The following is a 15242-nucleotide window of genomic DNA, read 5'->3' as shown; positions in this document are numbered from 1 at the left end:
AAACTACCTTTTCTACCTCCACGGCCCACCATCAGCTGATGGCCTATTGAAACTACCTTTTCTACCTCCACGGCCCACCATCAGCTGATGGCCTATTGAAACTACCTTTTCTACCTCCACGGCCCACCATCAGCTGATGGCCTATTGAAACTACCTTTTCTACCTCCACGGCCCACCATCAGCTGATGGCCTATTAAAACTACCTTTTCTACCTCCACGGCCCACCATCAGGTGATGGCCTATTGAAACTACCTTTTCTACCTCCACGGCCCACCATCAGCTGATGGCCTATTGAAACTACCTTTTCTACCTCCACGGCCCACCATCAGGTGATGGCCTATTAAAACTACCTTTTCTACCTCCACGGCCCACCATCAGCTGATGGCCTATTGAAACTACCTTTTCTACCTCCACGGCCCACCATCAGCTGATGGCCTATTAAAACTACCTTTTCTACCTCCACGGCCCACCATCAGCTGATGGCCTATTGAAACTACCTTTTCTACCTCCACGGCCCACCATCAGCTGATGGCCTATTGAAACTACCTTTTCTACCTCCTAGTACAACTTCTGTTTACTTGCCAAATAGTATCTCTTTTTTTGCAGAACCTCTAGAATACTGGTTTCACCTCTTTCTTCGGTAATATTTAATTATACCTGTTACCGTTCTTATCACACTCTCTAACCATCAGTTTATCGAGGTGTTGGCCTTTCTACAACCTCTTATCGGTCGAAAGAGGAAGTCTGGCGATTGATTGGGGGTTTTCTTTTGAACTAAACATTTAGAAATCTCCTGATTACGAGCTAATGGATTTTTCAAATTGATCAATGACTGTCAATCTGAGAAATAATTGTGGTGAGCACTATTCAAGAACGAAACATCGCCGTAGGATCAAATTTGATAGTTACCTTAGGTGCTACGTTAACTTTTTTTTTTCAAAGAAAACGCACAAAATGGAGATTAGGTAAACTAAGTGCTCAAAGAAATTGGGTTTCATCATTATTATAATGAATACATCAATAGAAAAGTCGTCTGTGGAAATTTAGTTTTTACTTTCAAGATTTACATTTTCCAGTGAATTGTAGCTGCAGAACAATAACTTCTTCTTTTTCTTTATACAAAAAAATTGACGGAAATGCTGCGTAGGTAGAAGGAACATTAGCAACCCTCTTTGGCGTTACGCTTGATGAACCCTAAAGGTCAGTGGCAAAAAGAATATAGGGCTATCTCAAGGGTACTCCGTTAGTCTGTTCTTTACGCTTCCTTGCGGGTCCTACATCTTACGCTCAAAGGAATTGTGCTGCCCTTACCCGCCACCCAAAAGGTACAGTTCAACTTTTTGTTTTTATTGTTCCAAGGGAGAGCTGAAATGATAAAGGAGGGTGAGACAAACATTCCGGTATCCTCTAAAACCTTGTTTTACCTTCGCTGCTTTAAAGATGCCCTTGTGAAGCCGCCCAAACACCAAAATTTGCCCTTCATTAACAATAAATAAACAAAAATGAACACCTTCCAAACGCACAATTTCTTTAAGTTTAACCTAACCATTTTTTTTTACATTACTTTGAGTTTTTACAGAGTTAATTGGCTTCATTTGAGTTCGCGGTAGCAACGTGAAGTGACCCTTAAAACTAACGGCCTGAAACATTTGGTGTGAACACTCTTACTGCAGTTTATATTTAGTTTTCTTCAGCCTTACAATTACTCTGGCAAGATACGAGTATTTTACTCCAGAAGCGTCCACTGTTACTTACATCAGATACTGCTGAAGGATCATCTCAAACATCTCAGAATCCCACTAAAGACCACGTTTGGTCAACTCATGTATTTGGTTTACAAAATTGTAACTTCCATTGGATCAATTTTCGACCAAAATCCCACTTTTGAGGTTTCTGAAGTGTACCTTTTTGAGTGACGTCCGCTTACTACTTTTCTAAACATCGAAAATTTCTTGGACTTCGAACTAGCTACAGTTTTATGCTCTTTATGCGATTTTTTTTTTTTTTGCTAATTGTGAACTTAGCGAAATGAATTCTGTGAGCGACAAGATTACATACTTTGCTCCTAACTGCATAAAAAGCAAAGATGAATTCCGGGCATGCAAGGAGGATCCGCGACTGCAGATCGAGGCCATGCTGTCCCTTGGCTGGTTGTTTTGAGCCAAACCACTTAAAATTGGCAGAAAAAAAACAGACATTTATACTCGTCAAATATTTAATTAGATTTGCCATCGCCATTCTTACTTATCGATGTTAGAAAGCAGGTTCTATTTTAAAAGACAACTGAGGTGATATCAGAGTATACTGGAGGACTGTTTAACAGTGATACACTGGTGACCCCAATAGCTGGACTAGAGCGAGCGGGGAAGTGGTAGTGATGATGTGACGTGATGATGATTGGAATGGATGATGGCAGCTACATCTGGCCATTGAGCGTGTAATCTACTACGATTGTAATTACCAAACAAAGGGTCCATCTGATTGTTATTGATCGATATTTACATTGCAAACTAACCTGCACAAAGGTATATATATATATATACTGCTCACTTTAGCAGCTGTTCCGTCCTTATTGAGTTCCAGCCAAACGATTTGCCCGTACTTCTCAAACCCAGTTTAGTTTCTCTTACTTTGTGCGCTTAGTGACCAACAACAATCGATAAATAAATTATACTGTCCACGCTCTCTCTTCAATGCAAATACTACAATTTTGTCTACATTTGAGAAGTAATCTGTTGCAAGATTACGTTTAAATACTCAGACCACCGGAAGTATGACAAGTTTATTGGAGTATTTGGTTATTGTAAAGAGTTTAACTTGAACTAACTTGGCCTACCGTTTGGTTTGACCGGTTTTTTCCTTTCTGTCTTTATTCTTAAAAAAGAAAATTTAGTTTTAAATTCTGGAAAATGTCAAGTTTACACAACGCGTAAAAGAATGTTACGTGAAAAATTCGGCCAGAGTTTAAAATCAACCAACATTCGTAAAAATGACCAGAATAGAAAAGTTTGAAATCTTGAAAATCTGTTTTCTATCAATCACAACTTGATTTCCATCAAAGAACTAGAATTGATCAAGAGTTTGATTGATTTTGGGAGCTTTAAAGGATGAGAATGCACAAGGGATCTGTTTCAGTCAGCAATTTCCAGAAATGTATTTGTATTTATATATCTGACATTTATTTATTTCCAGCGACAATAGCTATCCACGTCAGGTGACGATGTTGTTGAGGTGACATATCTGATATCTGTGGGATACTGTGAAACAGGAGTCTCCAGCATTCACCCTTCCTAAACAGGACACACGCACCGAATTTATTAGGTTTGTGAATTCCTTACTGTGGAGGGGGGCGTAGAAACGCTTACTGGGAAATAGGTGCCCCAAGTTTGGGTAAATTAGCCGAGAGCAGAGAGGTTGGATCTTTTGTTAGCCAGCGAGCGCCGAGTCCAGCCCATTCAACAACTTCATACAATGCTGCCACTTCACAAACATATACGACTATTTTGTGATGGTTGAAGTGAGCTGTTGTACACACTGTTTGTTTGGTAGCACTGTTGTAGCTTGGATAGGGCCTCAACTAGAATGCTGTGGCAGCGTGGGGGATGCTGCAATGATGAAGTCCGCACTGGCACTGCTCACTGACTCCACGTTCATATAATTCATTCAATGAGTTGACATGAAGAGCACACGGACCACTCTAGAATGATCTTCCACCCCCGCAGAGTATATCTCTGCGCTACTTCACTGAGCATACATTGTTTTGAACCCGAGTACATCCCGAGTATTATGTTGTACCCAACATTCTCTGCACTCACAGAACACAATATCACAGCGAAATAATTCACCTACACACTCTTCATGTTAACATCCTTTACTGCCGTAGTTTAGTTTCATCTAGAACTGGGAGGTTAACCAGGATTCGGTGGCAGTTTTGGTCAAAATTATAAACAAGTTTCTGTAGCCTTTTTAAAGACTAATGGCGTGGAAACCGTAATTAACTCGCCTTTTAATTTCTATTGAGTGAACGTTGGGAAGATCCAAGATCCAGGCCACAATCCTGCTCTCCCAACCGTATTAGTAAACTGAGGGCAATCAGTCAGTGAAGAAGTATCCAATTACGTATTTTAAACAAGGCTAAGTATTTATTGACAAGTAGAGAACTTTGCCAGTGGCTACTTGATAGCTTGGAACTTGGTCTGTTTATTTAAGAACATTTTTGGCAAGAGTTACCCGTTAACTGCAGATAATGATGATGTTAAGTTAAACAATTCCGTTACTTTTCTCTTCTTTAATTAAATTTTATCTCATTTTATTATTTCAAAGACCAAAAGAAGAGAAATGGAAGAAAAAGAATTGAATGAATAAAAATAAAATGAAGAGATTATTTGTACTTTTGGCATTTCAGTTTGTTGATTTATGTTTCAAAATGATTATGCTTGCTTTCGGCCAACCGCCACATTGTTTGCAACAAACACAACAAAAGACATTGTCCTTGATAAATATTAAAGGTGCATTTATAAGATCAATTACAACGATTGCAACACCAGAATACTGGGACATGCTGGGCCCCAATTGGAAGAGTGTAACTAGCAGCAACACGATGGGGATCTGAAAAAACGCAAACCAACACTTCGTACCGCGATGTTCAACATCAGCGGTCCTAAGTTTTGGGAAACAATTCCTATGATTTCAAGCGTCATATTCGGCTTCTTCTCACCAGCCATCTTCAGAGATTGGTTCTCAGGTTTGTTTTTGCCATTCTGCTTCTAAAGCTTCTGCCACCTTGGTAGGTATTATATATTAAATTTTTTTTATTTATTTTAATTGTTTTGTAAAAAACAAAGGGGTCGATATTAAATTGAATTGTTTGCATCGCTCTGTTGACCAGCTCTATCGATCTTCCGTTTTCAAATATAATGTAGTGAAATAAATTGGTCTGTGCGTCCTGCCACGTGTTGAACTTCATATGCATTTTTCAATCACCGACTACGACGTTTACCATATTGGCGGCACAGAACTCATGGCAGCAGCGTGGTCGCCCAGATAAACAAGAAAATTCAATTATTTTAGTAAATATCCTTTCCTCAAATAAACAGCTGTTCGGTGTGACGCACAGTTCGCCCACAGTTTTCATTGGCAATTTGTTCTTTCTCTAATTTCTCGTATTTCAAAAACGAAAAATCGTACAAGGTTCAAATTAGATAACTCGGTTGCATACAGAGGGTAGCACAAGGTCAACAATCGTCCACCGGAAGTTTACTAATTTGATTTTTTAATTTTTTAAAGATTTTCTCGAAAACGAGCATCAAATTGGGAAAAGACCAATTTTAATAATTTACTGATCATTCTAGGGGATGAAATGTTGGAAGAGTTTTAGAATGCTGGGGCATTTAACCACCTCACGTTCAGATTCTACATCATTCTTAAAGAAATTAGCTCCAGTAAAGCAATGCCTTGCTCTACGCTACTAATTTTCAGTCTAAGTCATGTTTACTGTTTTTATGACCAAGTAATTATTACATTACGCTCAAGTGACGTTCAGTCGGAGATTGCAAACATCACTCGTATCAAGGAAATCTATTATAAAGTACAAGCTATAGAGTATACTCTATTTTTGGTTTACTTTTAGCGTTAATTGTAGAAATGTAATTTTTCATTTTAGGCGCGTCAACATCTGAGGTTATTGTTGTTGCCAGGAACTTTTTTCAGTGCACAGCCAATTTCAGGACAGTGTTCTCTCGTTATACTACAGATAACGCTGTTCATCACCGAACAGTCAGCTAAATAAAAAGTTCCTAGGAAGAGATTATCTAAGGGGGCCAGGATTTCCGATTGGAATCCAGGTACGCTAACCACTGAGATCTCCCCTCCCTTAGTAACGTATTATTTTTAATGATTTAAGGAGCGTCAACATCTAAGGTTATTGGCGCCCGGTGCTTTTTTTAGTGCACTGCCAGTCTCGGGACAGTGTTCTCTCGTTACAGACAACACTGTCCATCACCGGACAGTGAGCTGTAAGAAGCTCCTAGGAAGAGAAAATCTAAGGGCCAGCAGCTGGATTCCGCATGGAATCCAATATGTAAAAACATAATTATTGTAGCTTCACCTTGCAGTCTTGTTTAGCTGCTTCATTGAAATCATGATGGCATTTGGAACCGGAATACACATTATCGATTTTTGCAATTATTTAACTTCTCCGGAACTTACCATTCTGCGGGTCCTTCTTTAAATATTGATTAGTAATCAATTATTTCCCGCGAAGGAAGTAGTTGGTAAGAATGAGAATGTTTAGAAAACAAGAGAGAAGGTTAGATTCCTCGTCATGTTTGCCATGACTGTGGTTTACATTTAATTATAGCGACTCACTCTGTTCGAGCTGCAGAAGAGCTCGCTCGGTGGCATCTAGATTTCCATTCTGTTCTCTTGTAATTCGCCCGCCCACATACTCTTAGTGTTTACCTTGTCGCCATTTCCTCTATAGAGGTAAATAATCCGGAACGCTTACTAATAGCGGCTAGAAATGGTGTTTGCACTTTCTATCGTTCCATTTCAGTGCAGTGAACGGCCCTACCACTTAAATACTGTGCTGCTGCTGAAATTCCGAGTTTTTAAAGGAAATTCCTCATCCGGAAGTGGCTCTCCTCACTGAACAGCTCTCGATACTCTCTAATCGTTGTGCGTACATTATATCCGTGTTGATCTACAGCATTTATTTATTGTCGAGGAAAGTCAGTTTTTTTTTATGGCAGTTCTGAGATTCACTGCCGGCTGCAGTGCCATCGCAGCCTGATGAACAAATTATAGTTACGGAAAGTCGCGAGAGAGTAGATCCCAAATTTTGTGCTTGATTAGCGGAAGTTAATACATTAAAAGGATGAACTTAGAATAGAAAACGAGCTTGATTGCAATACTTCCTCTTATACGTAAGAGAAGGCACTTAGATTTCCTTGCGCTTCATCCTTTCAGACCGCCTCTTCTCCATTATTAAGTCTAAATTAATTTTCTATATTTTGACTACTTTATCGATATGAATATGAATTATTTTCCGATAGACTTTTAATTATGTATTTCCATTTTCCGAGGCGGAAAGAATGTTTTCCCCGCTTTTCCTTGTGAAATGTTTTAATTAATTTCATTGGTTGTTCATGTGCGTGTGAGGTATTGATTATAACCCGAGAATCGAACAGATCTGAACCGCTTTTTTTAATTTTTTTTATAGAAAATAATAGTGTTATTAAACGAAATAAAACTATTAAAGTAATTGGCTGAGGCGGTGCTCCTGATCAGAAATTTGAAGGAAGTGTCTACATTAAGATTAACGGTTATTTAAAAAATAAAAATGTAGCCTATATGCGAGACTCGAACGGAGGATCTCTTTCTTACAAGTCCACGCTCACAATATCTACACTAAACCACCCTCTCATTATAATGTATTGTGGAATTGAAGGAATGTTGGTTTGTACATATGTAGTGGGCTCTATAAATGTTCTACGTAGACAAGAAAGTTTATTTAAATAGAAATAATGTAACAACCACAACAATTAGGTAGCGTTAAGATCAATTTTTTTGTTAGTCAGTTTCTTTAAGACCCACGAGCTGAACAGTGTTCACTGTGAGCCAGAGTTACGTACCCATCAACAGCAATAATTCTAATAATTTTGTTAATTCTAAAACCCGTCTGGTGTAAACGTTGAAAATTTAGCAACTGGTCTCGACCAACTTCTCCAATGGCAATTTTATTTCTGTTGGAAGTCGCAGCCACTGAAATTTTCATTCTTTGTTTGAATGTGACGCCGAATAATGGCAATTCAGTCTCTTTGTTTGTTCAGTGATGACATTCGAGTAACCTCAAAAACATCGCCTGCTTTATACCATTCATCTCCGTGACCTAGTTTTACCCACAACAGAGACGTTATCTAGGAAATAAAAAAGGTAGCCGGTAACCACCTCTCTCACAGACTGTGACGTAAAGAATGTGCACACTGACTCAGTGACGGAATGGTAGCAGAATTACTGATAAGAGGAGAAGCTGGTGATTGGCTAAAAGATAGCTCCAGCTGATTGGCCCTTCTTCCACCATCACTCTTCTTCAAATCTCTCCCCTTCTGTCTCTGTTTGAATGGACTCAGTCTTTGTTTCTTTTAATCTATATTAATTATTAGATGGGCACAACAATTCATCTTGATTTTGTTGACATTGGAATGAAGCCTAAACCAGCCGATTAATTGGACAGCTGTTTCATGTGTGAAACCTGTAAAACTCAAATTTCCCCAAATAATAAATCGATATACTCGTATTTCAATGACAAATAACTACACAAGCTCTAAGGGAAATGATTGTAGCCATTTTCGGTGAAGAACAAAGCGAAGTTTCGCCGCGGTTGGTGAGTGTCGGTCTTTGTACCAGAAACGACGGTAGTCTCAACGGAGCATCAATTCTGAGCTCGCTACAACTATTTGTGTGTTAGATATTATGCAAGTGCTAAACGTTATTCTCATAAGTATATAGAAGATTTCAGTTTTTAAAAATGAACAAAAGAAAGTAATTATTGGCAAACAAAGTAATTGTATTGGCTATTTGTTTAATCTGTAGGCAAATTGGCCGGCAATAATAGGCCAAATCAATACCTAGCACGAATCAAAGGCCAATCGAAAGGCTAGCTAATTAGCAGTGATATTTATTGTTAGAACGGCGACGATCATTGGCACCAATGAAATTGGCTAGGTAGGGATACGGTGATTTGTTGATAATTTATTAATTTGTTTTTAATTGGTCGTTTAGTTTTCAGCAAATTAATCTTTTCTTATTTAAATTTCCATCATAGAGAGAAGGGCTTAGAGAGAATTTTGTATATTTTAATTTTCACGCAAGGCTCGCTGTGAGAAAGAGAAAACTTTTTAAATTGAGTTTCTACCAGAAATATGGCGTCCCCATGAGTACCTTTTAAGTCCCCTAAGTTCTTTTAAGGTCTCATGAGTTCCTTTTATGGTCCCCTAAGTTCTTTTAAGGTCCCATGAGTTCCTTTTGTGGTCTCCTAAGTTCTTTTGAGGTTCCATGAGTTCCTTTTAAGTCCCCTAAGTTCTTTTAAGGTCTCATGATTTCCTTTTATGGTCCCCTAAGTTCTTTTAAGGTCCCATGAGTTCCTTTTATGGTCCCCTAAGTTCTTTTAAGGTCCCATGAGTTCCTTTTGTGGTCCCCTAAGTTCTTTTAGGGTCCCATGAGTTCCTTTTAGGACCCCTAAGTTCTTTTGGGATCCCAAGAGTCCTTTTTTTTAGGTTTAGGCAGTTCGCATATACATGTGAACGGAACATCTCAACTACGAAAAAACGTAGAAATTTTACTTTTCATTAAACTGTGCGTGCACACTGCCATTAAGCCCTTCAATTTTATTTATTATTGAATGAATTTATATTAAATGTCCAGCAATTTATCTGGAGGGTAGCATTTCTAAGACAATCGCCGCATAAACTATACGCATTCTTGAGCCACCTAAGAATAATGTATGGTTCTATCTGATATTGGATGAAATTTATTCTCCCAACACTGTGTAGTAAACTGACGTTCTAATCTCCTACTTCGTTCCATTATGAATGAATTTAATCTTGCAGGAAAAAGAGGAAATCTCCTAATGTAAGCCCTAGAAGGATCATGTTTTATGTAAATATGGGGCGAAAGAAATGTGGTAAATGGAAATCCCTGGCGGGAATCAAGAAGCGGGATTATCTCCCTGAATAATCCGCCGTCTCTGGTGATGGTGTTACTTCAGGTAAAGTAAAACGCCAATAAATCACCCCCAAATTAAGCGCCTACCTCTCGGTACTACGTCAAATGCACCCATCAACGGAACACAATGTATTTAGAGAAAACCTCATCTAAAATAACCTTACACGACCTTAACTTAGTTTGGGTGAATTTAAGTTTTCTTTAAATTGGAATATTTTAATAAAAAGATAAAACTTCGCGTTACCAATTTCTCTTTTGATCCATTTTTGAGTAATTCCAAAAGGCATATCCGGTCTGGAGATTTTCTGCAACTTCGGGACTCTGGTCACACATTTAGTCTTTATTCATGTTAAATGGGCGATAAGTCCTTAATTTGCACTGAATTAGCAGTTTGGAGGGTGATGTACCCCTCGCTCTGAAACGCGATTCAGTATACATCATTACAGAGCTGAAATGGGTTACCAATAAAGCAAACTTACACAATAACGGTGATGACTGGACTAGCGAAAGATACTACATTGGCCTTCTCTATTGGAAAGATTCGCGATCATTTCAGTCTTTGAGGCCGTCGTTTGCAATGTTCGTTCCATGTCGGGACAGAATCTTCATCCAATGAAATTGATTTTTTTATCTTTCCTGATGATGTTAGTTTATCTCCACCCATAGAGGAAATGAGTGCACGCCCCTAAATCCTAGCTTTTCCATGTATTTCCTTAATTTAGGTTTCCCTCCATTTTATTGCTATATCTTTTGCAATCTTCTTACGATTTCCATTTCTTTACGACTTTTCCTTGGGCCTTTTTCTTCTCTTTTCCCTTATTCTCGGAAGTCAAACTCATCATCTTCAGGAATATTTTAGAAATCCTTTTTAATCAATGTTGTATTTACATCTAATAATTTCGGAAATGCGAACGAACCGAGCCGATATTGACCGAAGTGAAATCCATTCTATGGAGGGTGTACTTCCAGTGGAGCAATCTTTTTCCAACTTGCTATTTTTGGCGGAAACGTTTAAGCAATAATAACAATATAAGTGATAACACCGAAGACTATAATTAAGTGGCTCTTCAGAAGAAAGATTCTTTTCTCTATAAATCACCCCCCTCAGTGAAACTAAGGATCAGCGTGTTTTTAATGCAAGTACTAAGTTTAGAAATAATTTTAGGTGCTACTTCAGAGCAAAATCCCTTTGGTAAGTTGGTGCTTGAGAGTTGAGGAATTTCTTCGAACTTGAAATTTGAACAACATACTAAGCACTCAGAGATATTACTGTGTGATTCAGGGGAACGTCTCTAATCGCGCTCTCTTCCAGGATTGCTTCAAAGTGATTTTGTCGGAAAAGCTTCCAACAGAACGAGCGGACTTTTGTATGGAAAACTGGAAAAACCTGCACTTCCGTTCACACTTTCCTCCTTAAAATCAGAATTTTAGCAACTCCTTGAATCTCTGTGAATATCATAGAAGGGCCGGATGTTGGCAACCCCGTCCTCTCCACTCTGCCTGAAGGGCTCTTGAAAGAATTTTCCTGCAAGATTATTTTCAATGGAGCTTAGACTTCGCGTACCTGATTGGTGAAGGTGTTTAATGAGCTTTCAAAGGTGAAAAAAATCGTTTTGTAGGTATCAAGCGAACTCTTCAGCGGAACTTCCAGTATGAGCTTCCTGCGACGTTTTGAGCTGGCGTTTTCACATCATACAATTTTTTTGTTTTTGTTTTTATAATTACTTTTGCGGACTCCGAGGGTCTCAAAACGGATATGTCAAGTAGAAACTTCCTCTTAAAACAGGAAATGAAGAGAATAAGTGTTTTTTTTTTTTTACGTAAGAAAAATATTTCCGATAAAACGATTTTCTCCTTAAGAAAAGGAAAACATGAAAAGGACGCGGTTTGAGGAGGCTGGGACGGAAAAAGAGGAGCACAGAGAGAGATTGAGTTGGGAAATACTTGACATTGTTTGGTTACCGTCTAGTTTCCCTGGGCCAGATATTAGTTCGAAGGCACACTGCTATTTTTACCTCTCGCCGCTGCAGAGTTGAGGAGAAGTTCGGATTCCATTCACTTGAAAGTATTCCAACTAGAGAGCAACCGCTCTCCCTTTAAATATTCTAAAAAGTTTCTGTTTGTTGTGGTTATTAAATTCAGTCAGATCTCCTCGGCTTTTATTTACAATCTGGGATGCCCGTACTTCTTCCGCGATTAGTTTGGAAAAAACACCTGATTTTCTCGCGCTTCTATTCTCAGCTGAGCCTAATATCTGTATACTCGTACATCCAAAATTTGCCAAAAATCCAAGGAGTAATGGTCAAGTGAATTCCAAATAACGGAAACATCTCAAAATAGTGGCACTTCTCATGAACAGAATTTCTTCATAATTGGAGATTTATTCCAAAATTTGATACATATTATTGTTATACAGATGGTTAGATAGTAAATATTCGGAGCACATTAGAGGGAAGTCTAATCACCCCACTGTCCGTAATCGAATTTCCTAGAAAGTAATAACACTTACAGTTCTAATTATCGTTTATTTGTTACATTTTACATTAACCTTACATCGTACACAACGGTTAAACCAAAACTGCTGTATGGGAAATGGCCTCTCGATCTGTGTGATCGACCAGCTGAAGATCATAAAATCACTGGAAGCTGTAGCGTCGGCGAACCTCTATGGAACCTGACGGTAATCTCTCAAAACGGAAGTATCATTTCACTGAACGGATTTCCCACTTTTTTCAAAACGGCTTCAACGATTTCTTCAACTTAGAGGCACTCATTACAAATTTATAAATCTGGTAACTTTTGTATTTAACATTTTTTTCATTAAAAAAACACGTAATTACACGTATAAAATATCTCTGCAGTTCTATATGAGTGTTGGGAGGGGTGTAGGTCTTGACTGGATTCTGTTTGTTTCCGGAATTCCCAGTGAGAGTGAAGATCGCTGAAGAAGAGGCTAAATACAGTTCGCTCTAACAACATCAAGATTGCAGAAACAAATCCAGTTGTTGCAGCCAAACGGGATGAAAGTAAAAGAAAAGAAGGAATATTTATTACTCACAGGAAGAAGGTCAGCAAAGGACATCTAGTCCCCATAATTCAGGCGTAATGCGAAGTGAACCATTTTTGTAAAGTATGCAAGTACTGAACATTAAGTCTTTCTACTTAATGGCTGAAACTCTCTCATTAAATATTCAGCGCTCTGAAAGCATCCAGGCGCTGTTAGTTTGGCCATTTCTTTACTACAATTTTGTCCATTTTTCTGCCAACTATATATCAGCTGGTACAGCTTTATGAATTATAAACAAGTTAACGTACGTCCGTTAGAATGTATGAGCAGTTTCATTGAGAAAGCATGCTATAGTTTCACTGCAAACTTGATTAAATTTGGGAACAACCTTTAGTAAACAAAAGGTTTGAAGTTAGAAATATTGATTGAAGTTCTACTAGGCTAGGCTTGACGTCGTTGTTCTAGCATGCACAGACTTGCACCAGCAAAACGCCTGGTGTAAATTAGTTCTTGTAGTAGCATAATGACAAAGATAATTACAATAAGAAAATGACAAAGAAAAACTAAAAAATAACTTGAATGTCACTAAAGTTGCATTTTCAGTTGGACTGATTTTGAAGAATCCTTGTTATTATTTTTGGCTTTACTTTTCTCAGTCGCACTCACGCGCGCCGAGTTGAGGAAAACACTTTTTGGAAATCCCAAAACATTGATTTCCGGTCAACTCAAATTTGAAAATGTGAAAATAATCTGAAAACTTCTTCTCTCAAATAAAAAAGAAAAGAGAAGAAATTAAGAAAGACTTTTCGTTGTGAATATCCAGGAGTTAGAGGAAAAACCACACTTATTTTAGAGGACCGGAAAATAGGGAAAAGAGTAGTGGGCGGAAAAGGTGCGGCCGGAAATGAGGAGATCACGCCCTCTACTTCCGCTCGGACAATACCGTTCACACCAGACTGCAGCACTGTATGGTGGGAGGAGGAGGGGTAGTTATTGTCCAGTCCCCACACCGTGGACCCGACACTTCACACTCTGGCGGCAAACATCTATTGTGTTAATGTTCGCAATAAAAAACTGTTCATAGCAACGGGCCGACACAATGTGTGTTTATAAGCTAGCAGCTCTTATGTAAATACATACGTATATGATAAATGGGTTCTGGCCGGCTTACTACAGGTGTTTAGTAACTGTATTGGTTTACTTAACAGGGCTTAGTGCTGAAGCCCCCATCCTGATTTAAGCACTGCTAAGTACTTACCCACTAATAACACCTTCGTTGCGCTGACGAGATTTTTGTTACTGTTGAAGAAATCTGAAACGAACTCTCGCTCCATTTCCCGTCACTAGCACACTCTCCAGGCGCTTCCTTCAAACTCGATGGCACTTCAGAGGGTAGTCGCCCTTTCATTGGACGGCCCTAAACAGAATATCACCCTGAAACAATTGTTACATGTTCCTAAGAAAATGTTTTATAGAGCCAAGTGCCATTTTCGAGAACATAAGTTCTCTGAAATAGCATTTTGGAGGAAGGTGTAACCACCCTCATTCCCCGAAGTACCTTTGAACGTGGAAACCTGGTGGGTACAAGGTTCAAAGAGCGTGGTACACTGCCAACTTTTCTATTTGGATTGCCATTTCGGAATATCTAAGGAGGTCGTGGCGGAGTTACACCAGGGTGTGATAGTTACTGCTCACTATCTCTCACTTCCCTAGAACTTGCCTAGAAAACCGGATATCCTAAATTTTGGGGTCAATCCTCAGCAGGAGGGTTGGCCAGACATGCTCAAGCTCAACCCAGAAGCCTGCAGTGTTTTCTAATTCTCCGGTACTAGTCAGCTCGCCCTCTAAGATAGTTAAAATGGTAATTGTGTGTTATTCCTGTGCACCCAATAATGCATCTACCGGTAGCCTGAATTTAGCGGTTCTTTGATCCTGAATTGGCTGTTTGAGTTTGATAGATTCCAGTAAGAAAGTAAAGCTGTCGGCTCCTATTGCAATTACCCCCCACCACTCCAATGAACACAGGCACCCTTCTGCTCCTCACACGAATAACTATTTCACCCCTCTCTTCTATCTTCGATCAGTACTTTGCCAGTTATTCCCAAAACCCTAAGAGCAATTTAATAAGTGTCTATTTTTGGGAAAAACACTGGCTGGAGAAAGGAAATGTCTCAGAAAGTCCGTTTACAAAGCCCCAGTGCAGCCAACCGGCTCTAACTCCTTTCTGACGCTCCAGGAATTCCTAACGGTCTCATTTTCCACTTCACACACACACAATCAGTCTGTCAGACTGTCTGAGGAAATCTCAGTCAGTTTGTCTACAGGAAAAAAAAGAAACAGAATTACTGTCCACCCTAATGTGGAGATGAGAACTAACTTACAATTGGGTTTTTTGTTGGCAAAGATATGAGATTAAGCTACGGTTGTCTGAGAATTGGTTTATAGCTCAGTTTGAAGACTGTCCTGCCCAGACAGTGGTGGCATGGCGAACAATGGAGTCGATAGAACGATC

The 15242-nt window shown here is 39.0% G+C and overlaps 1 protein-coding gene across 2 annotated transcripts in view; it reads left to right on the top strand.

Moving 5' to 3' along the window:
* LOC141458261 (uncharacterized) overlaps window positions 1-15242 on the top strand; it is a 256112-nt gene that overhangs the window by 30827 nt on the left and 210043 nt on the right. The gene's annotated exons all lie outside the window — the stretch shown is intronic.

The sequence above is a fragment of the Rhodnius prolixus genome, unplaced genomic scaffold (genome assembly GCF_049639745.1).
Source record: "Rhodnius prolixus isolate KJV_2025 unplaced genomic scaffold, Rpr scaffold_5, whole genome shotgun sequence".
NCBI lineage: Eukaryota > Metazoa > Arthropoda > Insecta > Hemiptera > Reduviidae > Rhodnius > Rhodnius prolixus.
This window is presented reverse-complemented; position numbering and strand designations above follow the sequence as displayed.